At 30.8% G+C, this 15,191-nt stretch overlaps 1 pseudogene; it reads right to left on the minus strand.

Moving 5' to 3' along the window:
• Nucleotides 1–395: 395 nt before the first annotated feature.
• On the minus strand, nt 396–1,073 carry LOC109162609 (annotated as a pseudogene).
• Between the last annotated feature and the right edge of the window lie 14,118 nt (nt 1,074–15,191).

The following is a 15,191-nucleotide window of genomic DNA, read 5'->3' on the forward strand; positions in this document are numbered from 1 at the left end:
TCGTCGTAAGAAAACGACAGAACAAATTTCCGTAGTAATTCCATCGCCAGATATTCTATCGTAAAAAAATTTTCCGTTACAAAATTTCGTTGTAAAAAAATAACATAACTAATCACTGTCATGATTCCGTCGCGTTTTGGGTGACAAAAATTTTTCCGTCACCAATTTTGTCGCCATAATTACAATGAATATTCCATTGCTAAAATTGTATTTCGACTCAATTCTGCTAAATTATTATTTTTAAGATTTTCGTATTTATTATTATTTTGTTAAAATTATAATATTTGTATATAAAATGTTAATATGCAAACTAAAATACAATATAATTTGTACTATAAAGTGATACGATTTTGTTTCAATCAAAATTCATATATATTCAGACATCGAACCCATCATATAGCCCCATTGTTCATCAATTTCTTATCTAGTGCTAATGATAACAAGTTCTGCTGCATCGAGTGACAGCTTTTCTACCTCTATCCTCCGCATGAATGCATAATCTTATAGGTTGAATTAATATCCTCCTTCGATTGCCTCCATTGTTTCAAGAGCTTTTCAAGCTTGTTTCTACCTAGTGAGTATCCAATTAGAACCATCGGAACATTTAAAGCACCCGAAAGAAGAGCAGGCATCAACATAATGACAATGGATCACATATGGCCAAACGGGTTGCCCATCACCGATTTTTTCACTTAAAGTCTTGGACATATTCAAGATGTGTGCTAGAGCTCCATCTACAAACTCCTGAATGTGAGGCCACAATATCTCTTTCCTTTTGTACTTATCCTGATGACGAAAGGGTATTCTAATGATATATGCCCCGCTAGTTTCACCCAAAAAAACACCATCACCATGTGTAATTTAGGACACGTATTCAACATTTCTGCAGGCTCACCATAACTCCAGTCCACTTCTGGTGAGGAAACTTGACGAGTGAAAAGATCCACCCTGTATACACCGAGCATCTTAGCAAGTGCCTTGGCAAGTTCCACAACATATTTAATATGAGAAGTTGAACAAATTAGTTGCATTGTCAGGAGATAAAGAACGACTTAGAAGAAGTTATAATTCCCTAAAGGCGTGAGTTATAGTTACCTGATCACCAGCATCAGAATCTCGGCCAAGTTCCATATTTTCACCACGAACCAAGCCATGCAATAAGCTTATTAAGGAGATAATTTCTAGTTCAATTAAGAATTTTAAATTAATATAGATCATATCTTTATATACAAACATATGGTAATACTTCCACAGATTAGCAATTCAGTAATTGAAAAATCACTGTTCATTCATTTCAGTGCAACTATTTACGTACCTAATAAGAACAATATAAAGCTTTCTTTCCTTGTTACTCTCTGACAACCATACTTTCAAATTGGATGAGTTTCTCTGGAACTTCTTCCTCAGAGCGTCAAGCGATATCGTCTCCCCCAACACATCACCCTTCTCTCCTTCGGACAAGTCTTCAAACATGCCCTCTGTCACATCTTTGCGCCCTTGCTCCCGTTCCCATCTCCTATTCGCTAACCTTTGTAAACCCTCCAATTCCAACTACAAAAGAAGAAGTATAATTGCATTATATATATATATATATATATATATATATATATATATAACAACTAATTTTTGCATAAACATTCATATGTGACTAAAACCTTAAATTTCCCCATAATATAAGTAGTTCTTAGTCTACTGTTGAAAACAAAGAATGAAACATAAGTTCAAAGAATAACAAATAAAGTTGCATTACATAGAGAGTTCCACCTAAATTTCAAAAATTAATTTCCAGAAAATCAAATAAAAGTATAAAACTCCATTTCACATTAGAATAACAGCAGCAGTAGCAGCAAATTCACTAGAAATAGAGTATCTGTGTGAAAATCATATGAAAAATTCATGTACAAATCAAAACTTTGCATTCAAATGAAAAATTCATCAAACTCTTAAAATAAATAAATAAAGCCATGAAAGAAGTCTGGAAAGTCTCTAACAGCAACTTCATAACATTTCAACTAGTTTTATAAAGAAAACACAATTTATGAAAAAAAGAATAATTGGGTAAAAACAAAAACACATACTTGTATTCCTCTACGTGTGTATTATGGGAACCTCAAAACATAGGCACGAAACGAAGAGATTTACAACTAAATACCACTATAAAATGTAAATAAACATGCTTTTATTACATCGGAAACAACGGTCACTGCCTCCTCGCGGGTCAATTGCCGCCTCGCCGCAGCCCGTCACGGTCTCGCAATTCGCAAAGTCACAACTCGCCTCGCAGTCGCAGAGTCGCATTCGCAAACCATAATTGCACAGCACAAAGCAGCCGAGAAAAATGGCGAATAAAAACAAGAAAACAGACACGGAAACGTGAAAAGGAAAAAAAAAAAAAAAAAACAAGCATACCCGTCATCATCAGAGAGAGCAGTTGCACGCGGGAAATTGGACAAAGAGTAGCCGGCGACGACAGCGTGCAAACCGTGAATGTCGGTAACGAAAGGGAATATGGAGAGGAGGAATTACACGGTTACACGCTAAAAAAACGGAAACTTACTATTGTAAAGCACTATTAACAAAGAAGTAATGAACAGAATAACCAAAATGCTCCAACATTAAAAATCTGCCAAAAAAAAATACTACAAAATAAATATCAATCATTAGATCTCATGAAATCAAATGCTTCTCAAATAAATAAATAAATAAGTATATATATATATATATATATATATATATATATATATATATATATATATATATATTGGGATTATATTATAAATATAAAAATATATTAGTTATAAAATGTAATATATAAGAATTTAATAATAAATATAGTTCCTAAATAATTAAGAAAATTATTTTTTTTTCAAAAAAAAAAAAGAAAATTAATTATTTAATTATTTTTTACATTTGTGTATGATCAAAATCTTATTATATTTAAATAGTCTCACAAATTTTAATTATTATTATTAGGAGTGTGTACAATTTGATGAAAATTTGTTAAATAATCGAACCAACAATTCAGTTAAAAAATTTGTAAAATAAATATTTCAGTTCGGTCTATAGTAAAAGATTTTTAAAAAATTTATTTATCGATAGTTTGGTTATAAAGTATTGGTTAACTAAATTAATAGATCGATTAAGTTAAAATAGGTAAATGTTTATTTTCGATATAATCAAAATGGGTATTTTAAACTTCTAGTAAATGTAATAGTAAACATCAATATTGTTGTAGACAGTTATAATTGACAATAAAAATGATGTCCTGACAATTTTTATATTAAAATAAATTAAATTAATAAGTCAATATTGATTAAACAGTAAAACTTAACTCAATTTTGTTAAAAGCGAAATTTATTATGCCCTTCACAAGTAGGCCTCATTTGTACAAAGTACAATTTTACTTATCTCATTACTTGCCTAGAAATTTGAACAAGTTAAATGGTAAATTGGAAAATGTAAAATGATAGTTATGTTCAATTTTAGAAAGAAGACACTATTTCGGGACTAACTAAAAAGGAAAGTAAGATAAGTAAAATAGGACGGGTGGAGTACTGATTAAAAAAGTTATGCAAATTAGATATAGCATATGAATTCATATGCAATTTCAATTTTACATTAAGGAGTCGACGTCGTATGTTTATTATTTTAAATTTTTTAAATAATAATAATAATACGTCAGGTTACAAAACCCGGCATATTATATGTATTTTATTTAAAATAATTTAAAAACCTCTACAACGTCGGTTCTCTTTGCACAATTATGTAGATAGTTATAATGCGTATATTGTGCGTTAAAATTAATATCCAACACACAAGTCAAAATAGGTAAATGTTTAGTATAATTTTTAAATATTAAATAATTAATATAAAATAAAAATGATTAGTTTCGATATAATCAAAATGTGTTTTTTAAACTTGTAATAAAACTAGTAGTAAAGATGAATATTATTGTACATAATTATAATCAATAATAAAAATGACGTCCTAACAATTTTTCATATTAAAATAATTTAAATCTTTTTAATGCAATATTGATTAGACAGTAAAACTTAACTTTTTTTTGAAAATCAGTAAAACTTAACTTAATTTTTATTAAAAGTGAAATTATTGTAATAAGTTTACTGATGTTGTGAAATACTACACATCTCCCTAATTCCTTGTCACAATTGCTTTTTTGCATGGTTTTTAATGCAACAAAACAAATTTTTCTAATTTTTTAATTATGTCGTTCAAAAGTATGTGTCATTTGTACAAAGTACAATTATACTTACCTCATTAATTTTCTAGAAATTTGAACAAGTCAAAAGGGCAAATTTTGGAAATAATAGTTATGCTCAATTTAGATTTGTAAAAATAATTGCATTGTAATAATGTGTGCTTAATCATATTAAACATGGTTAAATTTTAATTAAATTATGAAAAAAAATATTGTGTCATGCATGATGCATTGCTCGAGTATAATTATTTTGCGAGATCAAATTCAATTTTAGTTATATTATTATTCTATAAATTTTGACAAAAAAAGTGTCAAATTTTTAATTTGTGATGATTATACAAATTGTAATTCAAATACTAATGTTATTTACTAAGAAATTCTTAAAATTTTGTAATTTTAAACACTTTGTATTAATCATTTAATATATTTTATTATTTTTAGTAATTACCCACTTTAAATATCAATTCTTATTGTAATTTCAATCAAATATTTATGTTCATAACTTTATCTTAACAAATCAACATAATTATTAAATAAAAAATTCAATAACATTAATAATTTTTAATAATTCATATGCAATATCAATTTTACATTAATTTTTTTTAACAAAATATTCTCACTTGTAATACCAAACATAGTGCAAAATTCGACCATTAAAACGTTATAAATTTTACTTAAAATATTAAATATTCTGGTGACGGAAAAGAACGACCGTCGCAAGTTCCGTCACCAAACTCAAACGTGAAATTTATCTTTGCGCCAAATATCACAACAAAATTAATTTTCGTTGTTGATTCCATCGGCGTAGTGCAACGAACATGTGGGGCGTCACATGTTATTTCGCCAATGTGTTTACATATTTCGCGACGGAATTGATTCCGTCGTTTCATTCTGTAGCGAAAATAAACTTTACTTAAAAAATTAAATAATTTTGTGATGGAAATAACGATTGTCGTACGTTCCGTCGTCAACCTCAAACGACAAATCTAACTTTGCGCCAAACATCGCAACATTATTAATTTTCGTTGTTGATTCCATCGCCGTAGCACGACGAACATGTGAGGTGTCGCATTTTTTGTCGCAAATATGTAAACGTATTGGCGACATAATGGATTTCGTCGTCTCATTCTGTAGCGAAAAAAAACTTTACTTTAAAAAATAAATATTTTAGTGACAGAAAGAACGATCGTTGCAAGTTCCGTCGCTAACCTCAAATATCAAATCTATCTTTGCTCCAAACATCGCAACATAATTAATTTCCGTTGCAGATTCCATCGCCATAGCGCGACGGACATGTAGGGTGTCGCATTCTCTATCGCCAATGTGTTAACATATTGGCGAAAAAATTGATTTCTTCATTTCATTCTGTCCGTAAAAAAATTAAATATTTTAGTGACGGAAAGAACGATCGTCGCAAGTTCCGTCAACAACCTTAAACGTCAAATCTATCTTTGCGCCAAGCATCGCAACAGAACATTTCTGTTGCCGATTCCATCGCCATAGTACGACAAATATGTAGGGCGTAGCGTTTTCTATCGCCAATGTGTCAACATATTGGCGACGAAATTGATTCTGTCGTCCTTTTCTGTAGCAAAAATTAACTTTACTTCAAATGTTAAATATTTTCGCGACGGGAAAATACCCGTCGCAATGTCAACTTCTGTCGTTAAATCCTTGGTGCAAAGTTTACATTGAGAATATTTTCCACTTTGCGCCAAATATCACGACGGAATTTATTATCATCGTCGATTTTGTCGCAAAACCACGATGGAACTGTTAGTCGTTGCCTTTTCCGTCGCTGTTGTAGTGACAGAACTTAATTCCGTCGCAAAATCCGTCACCAAAATGTGGGCGCCAAAATTTCCCAGGTTTTTTATCACTTTGCGCCAAAAATCGCTACAGAATTGAATTCCATAACCATTTCCGACGCAAAATCGTGACGGAACACATTCCGTAGAAAAAACCATCGCTAATCGACAACGGATTACGTTCCGTCGCGATGTTTCCGTCACTATTCGTGATTTTTCTTGTAGTGCATACTGCTCAGAAAATACCAGTACACCAGGGTTCTGAGTCAAATGTGAGACAAAACGGCTAATCCTATTCTACAGATCTACCACTCAAGAGACAACACAACAAGATCAACTATGGTTGGAGATCTACAAGCTTTCGTTTCCACTAATACGAGGTTAAGTTTCTTGTAGATTATATTCTCTATAGTTAGATTAAATTTAGATGTAACTTATATCGTAAATCAAGGTACATGTTATATACATCCATAGTACAACCCTTTTTTTATTATTATTAAACCAGTACATGTACATCCCTATTGTTTCTCCTTATGAATTAAAATATCAAAGAGCGAGGTGAAGCCCAACTGTGAAGATTTCAATACGGCATTGTTTGAAGGAGGTTGTTAGTATTGTCTTCTATCTCACCCATTTATTCTTCTTCTTCTTTCAAATACTGTCTATTGAACTAAGTAAAATCCGTGCGGACATCTCACTCATTTATTCTTCGGCAAGTAGCTAGCAGAGTGACAAAAGCCTTATTTTAAGAGTTAGTTATTAATATAATTATTCTCTTAATTACTTTGTCCATGTTTGGTAAATGGCTGTTAGCTGATAACCGATAAATGTTTTAGCTGATTGAGTTAATTAGAAGGTATAACTAGTTGATAACATTAGCTAATTATATAAAAGTGTTTGGTAAATTAACTGTTAGCTAATAGCTATTTGGTCTAATTTCTTTTCTCAAAAGTTTAATTGAAAAAAACTACTTTGAGCAGCTTTTTGAATTTTAACATTTTGGAGTTACAAAAAGCTAATTAACCAAACATTTATATTGATTTTTTAACCAAGTCAAACAATTAATAGTAGTCAAATAAATTAAAATTGTCTAATAGGCTAACTATTTTATCAAACATGGCCTTTATGTTTTGTACTAGTTTTACACGCGCATTGCGCGAATGAGTTAATGCCCAATATTTATAATTAAATAAATATTTGAAAGTATATCAATGCAAAATTATATATGAGAAGTTCATACATAAGTAATTTAATGTCAAATTTGTTTATTTAAATATGAAACTTATAGTATATGAATACAATGTAATATAGGAAATTCATTATAATTGTTACTAAACTTTTTTTAAAATAGTAATCAAGTATTTTTGTTGCAAATGGTTTTAATATATTTAATGATTTAATGAATGCACATATATACAAGATCAATGAATGAATCAACAGTAACAGCCATTTAGGTGTTTTGCTCAGTGTTCATTTAGTTCAACCATTATTGTTGAATAAATTATTATGGATAAAGAAATTCCTAATTTAAGGAATTTAGATGAAGTAATAAAAATTTAAAATTTTTAATTGTAATGTAACCCAAAGATATTGGACGATTGGTAATATGATGTAACCCAAAGATCAAAATGCTAAAGAAAGTGCTTGGTTATTCAACAGTTTGAAGCAACACTTTGTTCCAAGCCACTGAAAATACAAACATTGCAATTTACAATATTTTCACTTAGCGTTTTTTAGAATGATTTCCCCAAAACACCTCTATATTAAAAAAATAATAATAATAATAATAAAACTGTGGAGTCATTTCGACTCCTTGAATAACAAGATCCAGTTTCGTAGTTCACTGCTTGACCATCAACGGAGGAGCGTTATGCTGTGGACCCGTGTTGTGCATGGTGAACACGTTGTACATTCATAATTTGTATACTGTAAATTCATAATTTGTATACTGTAAATTCATAATTTATATATTATAGATTCATAAAATTTATAATGTAGATTCATAATTTTTATACTGCACATTCATAATTTCTATACTGTATATTCATAATTTCTATATTGCACATTCATAATTTCTGTACTGTAGATTCATAATTTCTATTACTGTAAATTCATAATTTCTATACTGTATATTCATAAAATTTATAATGTAGATTCATACAGTACAGAAATTATGAATGTGTAGTATAGAAATTATGAATCTACGGTATAGATATTATAAATCTACAGTATAGAAATTATGGATTTACAATTTAGAAATTATAAATCTACAGTATACAAATTATAAATGTACAGCGTGTCCACCATGCACATGGCAGACACGGGTCCTTTTATAGGAGCCTCAAGACTCCCATGCCACTTTTCCCACATCTCTTTGGGAAAAGTGGCAAAACTAAAAGTATTTTTTTTTAATTTATATTTCTTTTATTAAATTACTATTACTTTATTTTTATTTTTTAAAAACAATTATTATTATTATCGTAGTGGATATTATCATAGTGGATATCCAGAGGGTCGGAGGTGAAGCTCTTCTTTATCGAGCAGGACAAGAACCTGCGCTCAACCGGCCCGGAGACGAAGCCCGATATGCCCAGAACCAGGCCAGACCAGACGTAGGAAATGGAACTCCGGGGAATCGGCTGCAAAGGGATGGAGGAGAAGAACGGGGAGCTCTCGAAAGCCGCAGCCTTTTTCCAAGTACGTGCCGAGGTCGACGAGGGCGGTGGAGAGCGGGGTGGAAGTATTGGCGGAGATGGAGGTGCCGGAAATGCTGAGAAACGCCGTCGTAATAGAAGAACTAGTGGTGGAAGAGCAGGAGTAATCGGACGAGAAAGGATGAGTTTTCGATGAGGGGTCGAACCTTACATAGCAGAAAGAATGGCCCAGCCCTTCATCAATAGGATAATATATATACACAGCGATCTCATGGCGTCATCGGGAAATCTCTCCGCCGTCGCTAAGAAATCCCAATGTTTTTTCCCCCTTTTTCAAACATAAATTGACAAATTTACCACCCTAATATTTAATAAACAATGGATTGCGTTTTTCCGGCCTAATTCCACCAGTGATTTGGCCGGAGGACCAAATCGGTCAAAAAAAGCATAGTTAAAGGACTAAATTGTTAATTTTAAAAGTCACGAACTGAAATTAACACGCCCCCTATAGTCATAGGACCAAAAATGTAATTTTCTCTAAATATAATCAATTGATGAATTTGAATGTAAAGAATTTTTACATTGGAGAAAAATAAAGACAATATAACTAATGAAATTATTTCTCTTAATTAATTTATTGATAATGAATAATTTTTTTTTGAATAAAGACATTGTAGGGACAATGTAGCGAATATAACCAATTGATAAATTTGAATGTAAAGAATTTTTATATTGGAGAAAAATAAAGACAATATGATGAAACAATAGAATTCAAAGTCTAATCTGTTACTGAGAGTCCTAAAGGAAAGCTACCACCTAACTCTCCTAAACTATAGACTAGGGCTGTCAAAGTGGGTCAAAATCCGCGGGCTGGCCCGCACCCGCCCCACAGTGGGGCGGGTTAGGGCCACCAAAAAATAGGCCCGTGAAAACGCGGGCCTAACGGGCTTAGCCCGCGGAGGGCCATAGCCCGCGCGGGTTGCGGGCCTACCCGCGGGCCAAGCCCTTTAAAAAAAATATCTGTATATATTATATTATATAATATATAAATTATAAAATATAATATAACAGTAAAGAAACTGCTTAAGACTAAAGAAAAGAGGTAAAACCTAAATTTCTAATCCTAATCCTAATTGACTACTGTTTACTGTCTCTCTCTATATATAATATAATATAATTGTTTAAGACTAAAGAAAAAAATCTCTAATCCACTAGGCAACTTTTATTTTTGTTTTTATTTTGTCTTAAACTTATAAAGTTTATTTATAATTAATGAAATGCATTTTGGCATGCAGGAATATGTTCCGCAATACGATGAAATAGTGTCCAAGTTGATCTGGGAGGAGGTTGGGATTGAAGACTAAATTAGGGGCCTCAATATGTTGTCCTTTCAGTCACAGAAGAACAAATCCTAGAAGAAGAAGAAGAAAAGATGCTTATTAGACATTTTTTATTTTTTTTTTAAATTTTAACACCAGCCCGCGGGGCCCGCAAGCCCGCATGGGGCGGGCTTGGGTTGTATATCTCCTAGCCCGCGGGCTTCGCGGGCCGGCCCGCAAAAATCCGCAAAAAGAAAAGCCCGCGGTGGGGCGGGCCGGCCCGTTTTGACAGCCCTACTATAGACTAGAACAACACACTACAAGAATAAAGACATTTAGTGACGAATCAGTTGTGACAATTCGTAATTTAGTCAAAAATAATACCCTTTTTGTGACCAAAAAACTAATTTGACACTATTGTGTAGTGTAATTATTATAACTTTTTTTTTTGTCACAGATAATATGGTAATTGTGACGAGTAAATATTTGTTATGAATAAGTTGTCACTATTACTAGAATAATAGTGACGTAACATGTGTTGTCGCTATATATTGTCACTACATGTATGTATATTTTGGCGGCATTATAATTATGGCGGGAACGAATGTAATTGGTGACGAAATATAATGTCGACACAAATTTTTGTACTTTTTGTGACAAATAGTTGTTGTTCACTCTTTTTTATAATATTTGTGACAATTTTTTTTGTCAATAAAAATATAATTAGTCATTACCATTAGAAATGAGATACGATTGTGACAAAAAATATTATTGTCACTTATATTGTCATTTTTGTGATGAAATTGTTATAAATATTTGTGAAGTTCTATAATTCAGTAACACATAGTACTAAATTGTAACAATAATTGTGTTGATTTCAAGTTTTGTCACTAATGCTATGATAATTGTGACGAGTAATTATTTGTTGTAATGAATTCAAGTTTTGTTTATTATTTGTTACCATACACATGCATGCACAATATCTTTTATTATATTTTTTTAATGGTAATAATGTGTGTAGAAATTATATATTGAAGTAATATAAGAAATAAGTTTTTTTTTTTTGAATACTAATATAAGAAATAAGTTTGATTTCATTTAGATTTTAATTAAATGTTACCATAATTAAATTTAGTAATTTATTATATTTAAAATTCTGACTTTAATAATATTAATCATACCATAATTATTACTCAAATTATCAACTATACTTTTAATATAATATAAATTCTACAACTATTAATTAAAAAAATCATATACTATGATTTAAAAATACTTTAATATAGTTAAGATTTTAACATGAGTATTAATATTTGACATATATTTTTTCACATAACGTATATAAAATACTAGTATGTTTTTATAAGAATCTTGTTGAATTAACTTAATATTAAACCTGATTAAATTTATTTTGTGATACAATAGGGGAATAAAAAGAACTAAAGAAATAAAAAGATAAGTAAAGAAAAGGGTAATAAGAATTAATAATCTAAAAACATAATAAGTGTCAATACAAGTTATGTCCTTGATTTTTGTCCCTTTTTATATGCTAATAAATATATACATCTTGCTTTAATTGTTGTACATTTGATTTGTATTGGACAAAATTACCCTTACACCGTTATAACACCGTTAGTATTTAATATGTCCACCAATCTTACCATACACCTACATCTATCATATCTTTTTCCTATTTTTAGTTATCATTTTATTAAAATTATCATATAACAATTAATTTAATTATAAATTATATTTTAATTAAATATTTATATAAATATTAAATTTTAATTATAAATAATATGTATATATATTATTTGTGTATACATATCAATATATCATATATGTGGGTGTTAGCTTAGTATTATTTGTAAATTATAATATATATATATATATATATATATATATATATATATATATATATATTGTTTTGATCACTTTAAGGAATTGTGAAACATAATTTTAACTAATTTTTTAAATTTTGTTACTTAACAATATTTTAATATTGGGCATAAGTTTTCGTGGATCGGGCGCGTATAAAATGCTAGTAATGAAATAAAAGGAAACATGTGGTAGGATGTTAAGGAAAGAAAGGTAATGGCGCTAGCAGAAAGATTAAAAGAGGAAAAATATAAAGGCAGAGGGGATACGGCAGAAAAAAGAATTAAGGGAAGCATATGAGCGGCAGAGATGAAGAAAAGAGGGGTGGTGGCTGCGGAAGAATGATAGGAGCGGACGACGCAACGGTTGAAATCTCTGGTATTGATCGGTTCTTTTAATTTATATTCAATTTTTGTAATCCTCATTTATTTTGCTGTCAATTTCCAAATTATAAGTAGCTAGGGTTTTAGATTTTCAACTTGAAGTTAGAACTCTACGATTTAATTTATGAGATTTTGGGTTTAATTTATATTACTTTTTGTTGTCTTTATCCTCCATTCTACAGAAAGAAAAAGATTCGAATGAATGACCAGATGCCTTGAAGTTTGGAAGGTATCAAGAAAAAAAATCTAATGGAACAAGGTCCATTTCAAATAGAGATGAAATCATCGTATGAAATTATAATCATCATATAAATGTTGTGACATTCTTAAATTAATTTACTCAATTATTAATAGGATTAATATCTATCTTAATTGCAGAATAAACTTCAAAAAGATGGAGAGAAGAATAAAGAAAAGATTTCAGTTGCATCTCTACCACTTGTTGAAAATTTTGATTTGGTATTAAAAAGAAAATCAAGCTATGCACGTGATTTAGATCTTAAAGGGATAGCTTCAAAGACCCAAGAGAAGATTCATCTTCAAACAAAAATAGAATATTCAAAGAAACGTGAAAAGAATTTAGAAGAAGATCGAAGTCGCAAAATTTAAAGTTACAAAATTTTGTCACTAATTTTCAGTATTTTAATGACAAATATGCTACTACAATTCTTAAGGATTTTTAAAGATATTAGAGATGAAGATGATTGCTATAAGAATTTCAATTGTTCCGACTTTATTTAATATTAATGATTATTTCAGAGTTAACTTTTTTTGTCACAAATAAATACAACATTTGTTACCATGATTATTGTTACAACAAAGTGACTATCTGTTACCAATTTTTAGGTCACTGATAACCATTTTTTAGTCAACAACAATTCTCACAAATAAGTACAATTATTGTGACTAAAGTGTTGTCACAAAAAAAATAATTAATTGCCACAATTTTAGTTGTCGCTAGAACAATTTTTTGTAATAACATATTTGGTCACAAATTATACATTTATTGTGACAACTATCGTTATCACTCAAATACTACTTTTAGTGTAAGTAAATATTGTCACAAAAGTAGTAGTAATTGTGACAACTTTTCAAAAGTCGTCACTATTACAATAGTGACGGAGGATATAGTGACGACAGGTGACGACTTCAAAAAATGGTCACTAATTTTAATAGTGACCAAAATTGATAATTTCGATGAAAACTTCTGTTGTCACTAAATGTGAAATTTCTTGTAGTGACAGACTTAATCTATGACCACAAATATAAACTATATGTTACAAAGGAATTATATTATTACTAACACACTCCATCGAGCACAAGGTTGGAGGGGAACAACATTGAGCTTGTCTCGCAGAGTTTGAAAGCGCGGTGCTGGTAGAGGTTTGGTGAAGATGTCTGCCAGATGATCCTTTGTAGAGACAAAGTTGACAATGAAGTCCCCGGAAGCGACCTTGTCCCGGACGAAGTGATAATCGATCTCAACATGTTTAGTGTGGGCGTGAAAAACCGGATTGGCAGCCAAGTATGTTGCCCCTAGATTAACGCACCATAGTTAGCCGGTGTGCTAGAGTGAAGGCCCAGTTCCTGAAGTAATGAAACAATCCATGTTACCTCGACAGAGACATCAGCAAGCCCTTTATACTCAGCTTTTGTTGAGGACCTGACGACTGTGCATTGCTTGCGAGAGAACCATGAGATAAGATTATCTCCAAGAAACACCGCATAGCCACTGGAGGATTTGCGGTCAACCGGACATCCGGCCCAGTCAGAATCAGCACTAATGTCGGAGGTCAGTGACGCCCTCAATCGTAACCCGTAGTCCTGTGTACCTTTCACATACCGAAGAACCCGCTTGAGTAACGCCCAATGATCTTCAGTGGGAGAGTGCATGAACTGACACAACCTCTTAACGGAGTAAGAGAGATCGGGGCGAGTGATAGTAAGATACTGAAGAGCCCATACGATGCGTCGATATTGTGTTGGGTTATCAAATGGGTCAAGTGACGATGTGGCTGGTTGTGTGACCGCAGCTGGTGTTGCCAGGCTTTGCAGTTGTTCATGCCAGCTCGAGTCAAGATATCCTTTTATTTAAATTCTTTGAAAATCCCAAAACATTAGACACACAAATTTATATGCTTTTATTTTAAAAAATAATAATAAATTTATAGGTGCATATATATCATATTTTAGTATAATATTTATGTACATTAAATTTTGTTTTCATTAACATATACAAGAAGCATTATTATGAACATACTATAGAGTAAACGAAAGTACATATGATTTTTATTTAGTTTAATGTTTATGGACATATAAAATAAATATTATGAACATAATACATGGTGAATGTTATAAAACATGATGCATCTATAGTACAATAATGCTTATATACATCAAGCTTTGTTTTTATGAACATTATAAACCTACTATAGAGTGATACATATGGGCCCTGTTTGATAAATAGTTGTTAGCTGATAGCTATTAGTTGTTAGCTAATTGGGTTAATTAGAGGGTATAACTAGTTGATAACATTAGCTCATTGTAGAAAGGTGTTTGGTAAATTAGTTGTTAGCTGATAGTTGTTTTGTATAATTTCTTTTGTCAAAAAGCTAATTGAAAAAGTTGGTTTGAACAGCTCGCTTTTTGAATTTTAGCATCTTGGAGTTACAAAAAGCTCATTAACCAAATACTTATATTGATTTTTTTAAGTCAAACAATTAATAGTGTGATCAAATAAGACAAAATTGATTGATGAGCTAACTATTTTACCAAACAGGGATGTACATGAGTTTAGTGTTTATTCACATTAAGTTTTAATCTTATGGACATGTAAAATAAAATAAATACTATAAAACACATGATGAATGTTATTAAACATGGTAATATAATGTTTATGTACATTCAGGATTATTTTTATGAGGATACAG

Source organism: Ipomoea nil, unplaced genomic scaffold, assembly GCF_001879475.1.
Source record: "Ipomoea nil cultivar Tokyo-kokei standard unplaced genomic scaffold, Asagao_1.1 scaffold2957, whole genome shotgun sequence".
Taxonomy (NCBI): Eukaryota; Viridiplantae; Streptophyta; class Magnoliopsida; order Solanales; family Convolvulaceae; genus Ipomoea; species Ipomoea nil.